Source organism: Chiloscyllium plagiosum, chromosome 37 (assembly GCF_004010195.1).
Source record: "Chiloscyllium plagiosum isolate BGI_BamShark_2017 chromosome 37, ASM401019v2, whole genome shotgun sequence".
Lineage (NCBI taxonomy): Eukaryota > Metazoa > Chordata > Chondrichthyes > Orectolobiformes > Hemiscylliidae > Chiloscyllium > Chiloscyllium plagiosum.
The window spans coordinates 8,194,910-8,205,856 of NC_057746.1; the positions used below are offsets into that span (position 1 = coordinate 8,194,910).

At 44.1% G+C, this 10,947-nt stretch overlaps 1 non-coding gene across 1 annotated transcript; it reads right to left on the reverse strand.

Moving 5' to 3' along the window:
- Window positions 1–1,408: 1,408 nt before the first annotated feature.
- Window positions 1,409–1,597, reverse strand: LOC122541671. The gene has a single exon (XR_006309645.1). It is a non-coding gene; the product is annotated as a U2 spliceosomal RNA (small nuclear RNA).
- Between the last annotated feature and the right edge of the window lie 9,350 nt (window positions 1,598–10,947).

A 10,947-nucleotide genomic window follows, 5' to 3' on the forward strand; every position in this document is an offset into this window, starting at 1 on the left:
AGTGCCTGACTGTTCCAAGTGCCTTGACTGATCACCGTTAACAACAAGGATAAGCTGCCTGGCTTATGTCTGCAAACATCCCCAGGGAAGACAGGAGCACTGCGAAACATTAGGTTCTGGTTGAGGCATCAAAGTGCAAAAAAGCCAAGGAAAGGCAGAGATGTTTTGCCAGTTCCTGAGCAGGACATGTCTCAGGAGCTGGAAAGTTTGTAGAGTTCTGAGATCAGTAATGTTTTTTGTGGACAGGTAATTCTACATCTTGATGCAGGGCTTTTACATGACTCTGGCTCATTTCCCCACTCCGCAAGTATCAATTGGACTGGTTAATGTGAGAATTGGCTCTCGGAGTAATATGCCTCTGACTTGGTCATTCGTGATACCACACACAATTGTGCCCTACATCAGTGAATATGTAACCTGATTCAACTCACAGGCTTTTGAACTGAGAAAATAAAGCCGTCACAAACACACATATTGATTCCAGTTGCTCTTGCACTCTGAGGAAAAATATTCTTAAAGATTTTCAAGGATGTTGCCGGGGTTGGAGGGTTTCAGCTACAGGGAGACGCTGAATAGACTGGGGCTGTTTTCCCTGGAGTGTCTCATTTTATAGAGGTTTATAAAATCATGAGGGGCATGGGTAGGGGAAATAGACAAGGTATTTTCCCTGGGGTGCGTAGTCCAGAACTAGGGGGCATAGGTATAGGGTTACAGGGGGAAAAATTTAATAGGGACCGAAGGGGCAATGTTTTCACGCAGAGGATGGTGCGTGTGTGGAATGAGCTGCCAGAAAAAGTGGTGGAGGCAGGGACAATTACAACATTTCAAAGGCATCTGGATGGGCATACGAACAGGAAGGGTTTAGAGGGATATAGGCCAAGTACTGGCAAATGGGGCTAGATTAGGTTAGAATATCTGGTCAGCATGGACGAGATGTACTGAAGGGTCTGTTTCTGTGCTGTACATTTCTATGACACCATGTTCCATCTATAAATCAGTCCTTTTCCTACTTCACAGTGTTCTCAAAATCTCTCCTACAACACACCCGAGTCATCCTCATCATTAAAGTCCAAACTGTTGAATACTGAAATAGCTTCATCTTCTCCATTTTGTTTTCTGAGATACCGTTTGCTATTCGATGGAGCTGGTGGGCAACTGTGTTTTACTTCTGTTGGTGGGAAGTGGCGCAAGTGCACCAAGGATGAAGTGATAACATTGAGAGTGAGGGCTGAACATGCAGAAAATGTCAGGTGAATAGCAACCTAGAAGGAGTTGATTTGCACGAAAGGGAGTCTGACTTAACGAAAAGGCTGTCTGTACGCTTTCTTACACACAGACTCGGTAGACGAGAAATAAAACTAACACACACAAAAGTGAACTAACAAAGCTTATTTTCGGATTCTGTAATGTGGGATGCACCATTCCCAGAAATGCTGCAATACCAGGATGATGTGCGAAGTAAATGGAGCAAGCTCAAAGATCAAACACATTCCTGCAAAAATCAGATTAATATTTACTCCTAATTCAGGGACATATCAGATATTAAAACTGACAACAGACACTGCACATGATCTTAACCAAAAGGCCGAGAAGTGATACTGGTGTTATCATCAATATTAGAGTGGTGCTGGAAAAGCACAGCAGCTCAGGCAGCATTCAATGAGCAGGAAGATTGACATTTCGGGCAAAAGCTCTTCATCAGGAGTGAGGCTTGGAGCTTCGGTCGTGGAGAGACAAAGGAAACGTGGAGCTAGGTTGAAGGTAGTTGAGAGTGCAATAAGTGGGCCAATGAGCGGGTAGAGCTGTTAGGACGGAGCGGATAGGTGGGAAGGAAGATTGTCAGGTGGGACAGGTCATGATGGTGTTGAGCTGGGAGGTTGGAACTGGGGTAAAGTGGCGGGTAGGAGAAATGAAGGGTCTGAAGGGTCCCAAGGTGGAAGATGAGGTGTTTTCCTTCAAGTGTTGGGTGGTGAGGGAATGGTGATGGAGGAGCCCCAGGACCTGCATGTCCTTGGCAGAGTGGGTGGGCGAGTTGAAGTGTTCAGCCACGTGTCGGTGGGGTTGATTGTCCCGGAGATGTTCCCTAAAGCACTCTGCGAAGAGGCATCCAGTCTCCCCAATGTAGACGAGACCACATCGGGAGCAATGGATATAATAAATGGCATTTGTGGAAGTGCCGGTGAAACTTTGATGGATGTGGAAGGCTCCTTTGGGGTCTTGGATGGAGGTGAGTGGGGAGGTGTGGGCACAGGTTTTGCAATTCCTCAGCCGACTCTTCCTCAGGAAACCAGCTCCAACTCCTCCAAGCGATGATGCGAACCGAGTATGCTCATCTCCAGGAGCTTTTTTGTTAATCCGTTTGACCTTGTCTCAATTGCGTCCACAATCCTTCTGACTGTGTGGTTTCCAGAACAGGAACCAATGCTCAAGCTGAACCTGAATTGGCACAGTATAATAGCACAGCAACACCTCGTTGCTCTCGCAGTTTCTGTCACTGTGTACAAGGAGCAGGAGACAGTGTTCTTTATGAGATGTTCTCTCAGCATGTCCCACCAACGTGGATTCCATAAGTCCATGTGCACTCTATTCCTGTTAACCCCTTTTTAATTTGGAGACAATTGTCTATTGACTCTTCTGCCGAAATCTTTCACCTCACGTTTCTCCATATTGGACTTCATCTACATCCATCCATCTACATAACCAAAATTCCAATATCTTTCTGACATTCAACACTATCCGGCTAAAAGCTCTCAGCTTCCCTTTTCACATCGACATATTTTGGCATTGTGCCTGCATACTAGGAAACAATGAACATCGAGAATACCAAGCATCCCCACATTTACCAACATCTCTGGCCTTTGGGTGTGTGTGTGTGTAAACCTGTTTCCTGGTATCCATTATCACACTCAAACCCTGGATAAGTCTTCCTCACAGTCCTACTCCAATCACCTGGCAATAATTGGGAACGTATCATTTGTCCTCCGAGGTGGCTGCACCATCACGTTACCTTACTGGCCGTTGTGTACAGGACCCTCTCATTTCCAAAGGATGGCAATGATTCATAATTTCTCACCATTTTAAACAGGAGCATTCAGATTTTATCTAAACATGCTACAATCATAAATCACATTTCAACACATAATGTTTGATTTATTAAATTTAAATTATGCATCCATTGAACCTTTCAGAAGTCAAATTAACACAGTTACGAAGTTTTGGTCACATGGTGTTCAGCGAAAGCTGGCCATTTAGATGCAAAATTGGCTTCAAATTAGGAGACAGAAGGTAGTGGTTGCTGGTTGCTGTTCAGACTGAAGGCCTTTGACCACAGGTGAGCTGCAAGGATTGGTGCTGAGTCCACTGATGTCCAACATTTATATAAAGGACTTAGATGTGATCATAGGAGGTATGTTTAGTAAGTTTTCAGATGACACTACAACTGTTGATTATCTGGACAGTGAAAATGGTTACCTTAGAAAACAATGGGATCTTGCTCAGATGGGCCAATGTGCCGAGGAGTGCAGGTGGAGTTTAATTTAGATAAATGTGAGGTGCTGAATTTTGATGAGACAAATCAGGGCAGGACTTACACATTTAATGGTAAGATGTGATTGCTGAACAAAGGCACCTTGGAGTGCAGGTTCAATGTTCCATGGAAGTGGAGTTGCAGGTAGACAGGACCATGAAGAAGGCATTTGAAACACTTGTTTTTATTAGTCAGTGCATTGAGCACAGGGCTTGAGATGTCATGTTGTGGTTTTAAAGAACACTGGCTAGGCCATTTTTAAATGCTGCATTCAATTCTGGTCTCCCTGCCATCGGAAAGATGTTGTGATACTTGGGTATCAGAAAAGATTAACAAAGCTGTTGCCAGGTTTGGAGGGCTTGAGGTAGAGGAAGAGGCTGAATAGGCCGGGGCTATTTTCCCTGGAGTGTCAGAGTCTGAGGGGTGGTCTAATGAAGGTTAATAATATCATGAGGGTCACAGGTGGGGTAAATAGACAATATCTATTTCTCAAGGTACACAAGTCCAAAACTAGATGGCATAGCTTTCAGGTGAGAGGGGAAAGGTTAAGATGTGATCAAAAGGGTGGTATTTCCATGCATGCAGAGTGTGGTGTGTGTATGGAATGAGCTGTCAGAGGAAGGTCTGGAGGCTGGTCCAATTACATCATTGAAAATACATCTGGATGTGTACATGAATAGGAAGGATTTAGAGGGATATGGGTGAAATGTTGGTTAATTGGACACACATTTCCAAACGTAATTAAACTCACATCTCACTTCAATATCATGATCAAATATAGCACCTCAAATTAACACATAAACAGCAACAGATAATTCTGGATAAACTCAGCAGGTCTGGCAGCATCTGTGGAGAGAGGAAGCAGTGATATCTGATGTTTCTGTGAAGTCACCATGAGAACATAAACATTCGGGGCAGGAGGAGGCCATTCATCCCCTCGAGCCTGGTCTGCTAATCAATACGATCCTGGCTGATCTCATTTTGGTCTCGGCTCTACTATCCTTCCCGCTCTCTGTCACCCTCCATCTCATTAACCTTTAAAAATCTATCCATCTCCTCCTTAAATGTACTCAGTATCCAGACATCCACTGCACTCTAGGTGAGTGAATTTCACAGATTCATGTTCCTTTTGGAAGTTATTCCTCCTCATCTCTGTTTTAAATCTGCCACCCCCTTATCCTAAAGTATGTCCTGTTGTTCCAGATTGCCCCACTAAGTAAACCCTCCTCTCTACCTCGTCAAACCTCTTTCCCAATCTGCAGAGACAGTAATGGAAAATGACAGTTATGCAGTTATTTTACATCAGTCTTTATTGTCGAAAATACAACATCTACAGCTCAACCCTTATCCACTGCCCGTGTCCCACCTCGACAATGAAATCAATTAAAATTGCGAGACACGAATTTCCATTGGCAAAGCCATGTTGACTGTCTTGTAATAGCTTATTTTTTCTCAAAGTATATATTTAACTTACTTGTATTCTGACTTCCATCAGGTTTCCCGCTGTTGATGACAGCTTCATCAGTAAAGTGATGGAAGTGATCATCAACAGTGCTATCAAGAACCACCTGCTCAGCAATAACCTGCTCAGTGACGCTCAGTTTAGGTTTCGCCAGGGTCACTCAGCTCCTGATCTCATTACAGCCTTCGTTCAAACATGGACAAAAGAACTGACTTCCAGAGGGGAGAGTGACAGCCTTTGACATCAAGACCGCATTTGACCGAGTATGGCATCAAGGAGCCCTGGCAAAACTGAAATCAATGGGTATCAGGGGGCAAATTTTCCACTGGTTTGAGCCATACCTGGCACGAACGAAGATGGTTGTAGTTGGGGAGGGTCAATCATCTCATCTCCATGACATCTCTGCAGGAGTCCCTCAGGACACCCCGAGGAATCCCACATGAGGCCCAACAATCTTCAGCTGCATCATCAATGACCTTCCCTCCATCATAAGTTCAGAAGTGGGAATGTTCACTGATGATTGCATTGAGTTCAGCACCATTCGCGACTCCTCAGATACTGAAGCAGTCTGTGCTCAAATGCAACAAGACCTGGACAATATCCAGGCTGGTGTCGACAAGTGGCAAGTAACCTTCACACTACACAAATGCCAGGCAATGAACATCACCAATAAGAGGCACTCTCACCACTGCCCTTGACATTCAACTTTATTATCATCACGGGATCCCCCGCTGTCAACATCCTTGGGGTTACCATTGACTGGAACGCAACTGGACTCACCACATAAACACAGTGGCTACAAGAGCAGGTCAGAGACTATGGACACTGTGGCGAGTAACTCATCTACTGACACCCCAAAGTCTATCCACCATCTCCAAGGCACAAGCCAGGAGTATAATGGAATTTTTCCCACTTGCTTGGATGGATGCAGCTCCAACAATACTCAAGAAGCTTGACACAATCCAAGACAAAGCAACTCACTTGGTTGGCACCACATCACCCAGGGAAAAAGGCCCAGCGTATCCAGCCTTCCTTGTAACTCAAGCCGTCCAGATCTGATAACCTCCTAGTAAATCTTTTCAGAATCCCTTCTACTTTAATAATATCATTGCTAAAGCAGGTTGTCCCGAACTGTGTGCAGTGTTTTAAAAATGGCCTTACCAACAAAGCATCCCAACTCCTATGCTCAATGCTCTGATCAATGAAAGCAAGTGTGCCAAACACTGCCTTCACCACCCTGTCTACCTGTGACACCACTTTCAAGGAAGGGTGTATCCGCACCCTACGCTCGCTATCCTACCAGGCAAAACTTCCAGACCCGCACCACCTACTGGCTGAGAACCCTTTCTCTCAGAAAACCTTCCATCTGTGAGTACGGAGTGCCAGTCGTAGCGTTATTCCAGTTCAATATCCCTTTCTCACTGAGAACTGAAGTTTCAGCGCAACATTAATTTGTAGCAAATTTGCTATTGTTAATATCTGTGTCTTTAGATTAATCATTATTTGTGCATAAGAAGCATTTATTACCATGAGCCTGAGCACATTCTTAAAAAATATTGTGAGTAGATAAGCAGCTGCAGTCATTTCGCAGCCGATAACAATAGGAATGAGCAATGATTGATCAGAACCGCCTAAAGGACCAAACTTAGGACTTAAATTGAGAGACTTGAACCAGGTAATTATAATGGACTTCAGAGTTGGAAACTGTGCACGTGTTATATTATAAAATTAGATTTTGAATAAATGAATTTCCAGGTTTTCTTGAAATTTCTTATCAAAACTCATACTCAATATGAAGAAAATTGTAATTTAATAGCAGAATGGAAAATGCGCATAACAAAACACTCCTGATCCAATTTAATGTATACAAACCTAAGCAGATTTGAATCATTTCTATGGTATGAAAATCTATTCGTTCTTATTAATTAACAGTGAAATGTCTCAGCCACTTGTTCAGGTCCCATCTCTCAATTCGAAAACATAATTATATTTGTCATACTTTTAAACCCTTTCCAATTTTCCTGAATTACAGAATTTGAATTAATGGTTTTTATATCTTTATACATTGTCGATGATCTGTGTCAGTGCCTCATAGTTAATTTGAAGCATGGCTGCATTGATTAATGTTCACCTGGACCATCCCATAAAAGGAATTGAGCATTGTCCATCCAATTGGCAATGGAAGGAGGCAATCTGATGGAAAGTGTGCGAAGCAGAGCATTAAAAAAAAGGGAGTTGAGGCAAAAGAACTATGTTATACAGGGGATGTTGAACCAATGCCTGTCATACTGACACTATTTAAAGACAGGGATCACACCGATAGGGATGAGGAATGGGGATTTTATTCCAGTCTACTCACTGAGCCTCTAACATCTCCTGATAGTCCCAGCACAACTCCCAATTCTAAACCTTCCCCTTCCTCTAAAGTAATGATCATTGGCTTCATAACCAACATCATGGGTATAAGCGGCCTCGACCATCCTCAAACAACGCCCATCCTGGTAAACAGAGTAATGTTAATGAACCAAACTCCTGACCACAAGGAGAAACTGGCCCCATTTGCTCAATATGTCCAGAGGACAACACAGATGGACAATGCCACTCCTCAGAACTTGTTTGCTCCTTGCTGTTTGATCCTGTCCCCAGCAGAAGTTACCAAGTAGCAAGGACAGATGGGCCAGGGTGGTGTAGGGCCTGTCTGCAGTTACGGGTCTTGAAGGAGAGATTCCTTAACAGTGATGCCAGGAAGAGCTCTCAATCCAGCCGTGAGAACGAGCCTTACAACAACCTGCAAACATTGGTGATGGACTGGAATGCAATCCCAAACTCTGGGAGTCAGGAGGTGATAACTGGGAATGGTTTATGGCCTGTTACAGAACATTTGCAGATGATCGAGCCTTTAATCTTGAAGCTGAGTCACCTTTGTTTAACGTTGTGCTTTTGCAATGCATTTCTTCTGGTGTCGCTGACATGACCCAGAAAAACAATTTGAACTGGTCTAAGAATTCACAGTCGTTCATGAGGTGAGTGGTGGTCTTCTGCTGCCATGTCCAGAACAATACCGAACCACGATCCAAGTTACAAGAACAAAAATACACAAATATGTCCATGACCTCACGAGCCCTATACCCAGTGTATCAATCCCGACGGGAGTGACTGAGACCACCATACCCACTCGGGGTAGCATCTACCTCAGATGCCCTCCCAGCGACCACTGCTGAGCAACCCTTTCCTAAGGGGACCCTGGAAACGGGGTCAGGCAGGCCCCAGGCCAACACCTTTGGGACTGGGAACAAGTCAGCCAACTCCTCCAGGGACGAATGGCAGCCCCTTGCTTTAACTGAGGGATTTATGGGCAATGGGGAGCAAAATGCCCTTATCATTGGAGCTTTGAGCTAACTCAGGGATCGACAGGCTTGCATCCTAACAAAAGGAGAATCTGCAAATATATACCAACTCTTGTTGTGCTTTTGGCATGGCGCACGGTTTCGGAGCCTTGTAAGAACACAGAGGATTGAACTTCCACAAATAACTTCCACAGGACAGCTTATTAGGAATGCTGGGTATATCCAACCAATCTGGCAGTTATCCAGTATTCAGCTCAAGCTGAGACAAGTGATACAGTCTCCAAAGGAAATGAGTGTGTCGGTACAAACTTCTGGCACGATTGGTTTCCCAGTAAAACCTGGTGAGACTCAATATAAGGCCGTGTATGCCAGATCTGGGTAAGATAGGGAAATCACAGCGGGGAGCGACCCTGCCGAGCAGCACAGACAATGGACAATATAAAGCTGGGTATGCCAGACCTGGGGAAGATACAGAAATCACAGGGTGATCCCCTGCTAAACAGCACAAATAATGGACTCAAATGGTGTGCTCCCTCGAGATTCAAACCAAGCTGTGGGTGACCCCTGTGGGACAAGTTTGGGTTCCTTCTCTGCTCCTACCCTCATTGATTCTGTGCATAATTGACACGCTTGGACAAAGAGGGAATGGTTAATACTTTATTACAAACCTGGTGGCACCCGAATTTCCACAAAGCAAGTTTCATTTGTTTTTAAAAAAAGTCGAATGTGTAAAAGGGGGTGGTTCCTGCGGTCCAGAACCACCCCCTTCCCTGGTGGGCCCTTCTACGTATCTACAACTTGGTTTATAGAAGTATCTCGAGTATATTGTTACAAAAATTGTCTCGTGTGTGGAGATGTATTTAGGAGATTGATTGAAATCATCCCAAAGATGAATAATCCTGCTGCAACCGTGATTTAAAAGGTGTGAAAATATCCGCATAAGTTAACCAAAACGTTTCAAAGTTTACATTCACAGATACACCATGGAAGGCCGCAGGTTATGATAACGGCACTTCGACCTTTCACACTAATCCCACAGGTGAAGGTACACGCATGGGGACCATCTGCTTTATATGCAAGCCCAAGTCAGGGTGGAATGTTGGAACCAGTAAAAGTACCCCTTCCCTGCTCCTCACCCCACCTGGACATCGATCAATTTCCTCTGGACGTATTCTGAGCCGACTACAAGCGCAACATCTAAAACCCATTGGACAGGAATTCAGTCGAATTATGTACGAACGGATAATGGCATCTCTTTCACTTGCAGCCACAAGGCCTAGCCCTGGCGCCCACTCTTCTGCACGGGGAGTTGCTATCTCGCGGATGTGGTTCCACTTTTACCACACGTACTCATCCAGATTTGAGCAACATTCACCTCATACCGAACAAACTCTAAAAGAAACTGAACGGCTTTTTGCCATTATGTTTCTCCCTTTATGAAAGAGCTCGGCTAATAAAGGACGTTAGATTCATAGAACATAGAACATTACAACATTTATGGAAACGCTCAGATAATAAAGGAAGTTAGACTAATACAACAGAGAACATTACAGTGCAGTACAGGCCCTTTATGGAACCATTCGGCTTAGAGAGGATGTTAGACTCAGACAACATAAAACATTACAGCGCAGTCCTGGCCCTTTAAGGAATTACTTATCTAATAAAGGAGGATAAATCAATACAACATTGAATATTACAGCACAGTACATGCCCTTTATGGAACCGCTCGGCTAATAAAGGAAGTGAGACTCATACAGCAAAGAACACTACATCGCAGTACTGGACCTTTATGGAACGGTTCGGTTAAGAGGGGATGTTACACTCAGACAACACAGAACATTACAGTGCAGTATAAGCCCTTTAAGGAACCGCTCAGCTGATAATGAAACTTAGACTAATACAACATAGAACATAACAGCAAAGTACAGACCCTTTAAGGAACCGCTTGGCGAAGGATCGAAGTTAAACTCATACAACATGGAGCTTCACAGTGCAGTACAGGCCCTTTATGGAAACGCTCAGCTGATAAAGGAAGTTGGAATAATACAACATAGAACATTACAGTGCAGTGCAGGCTGTTTATGGAACCGCTCGGCTAATAAAGGAAGTTAGACTAATACAACATAGAACATTACAACGTAGTACAGGAAATTTATGGAACCGCTCAGATATTAAACGAATTTAGACTAATGCAACAGAGAACATGATGGCGCAGTACAGGCCCTTTATGGAACCGCTTGGCTAATAAAGGCAGTCAGACGAATACAACGCAGACCATGACAGCTCAGCACAGGCCGTTTATGGAACCGCTCTGCTAATAATAGATGTTGGACCAACACAACATAGAACATTACAGCTCAGCACATCCCCTTTATGGAACCACTCAGAATTTCTCAGCTAATAGAGGATGCTTGACTCAGACAACAGAGAACATTACAGCGCAGTACAGGCCCTTTATGGAACCCCAAGGCTAATAAACGAAGTTAGACTAATATAACAGAGAACATTAAAGCGCAGGACAGGCCCCTTTATGGAACCGCTCGTCTAATACAGGATGTTAGACTCAGACAACATCGAACACCGCAGTACAGGACCTTTAAGCAACTGCTCAG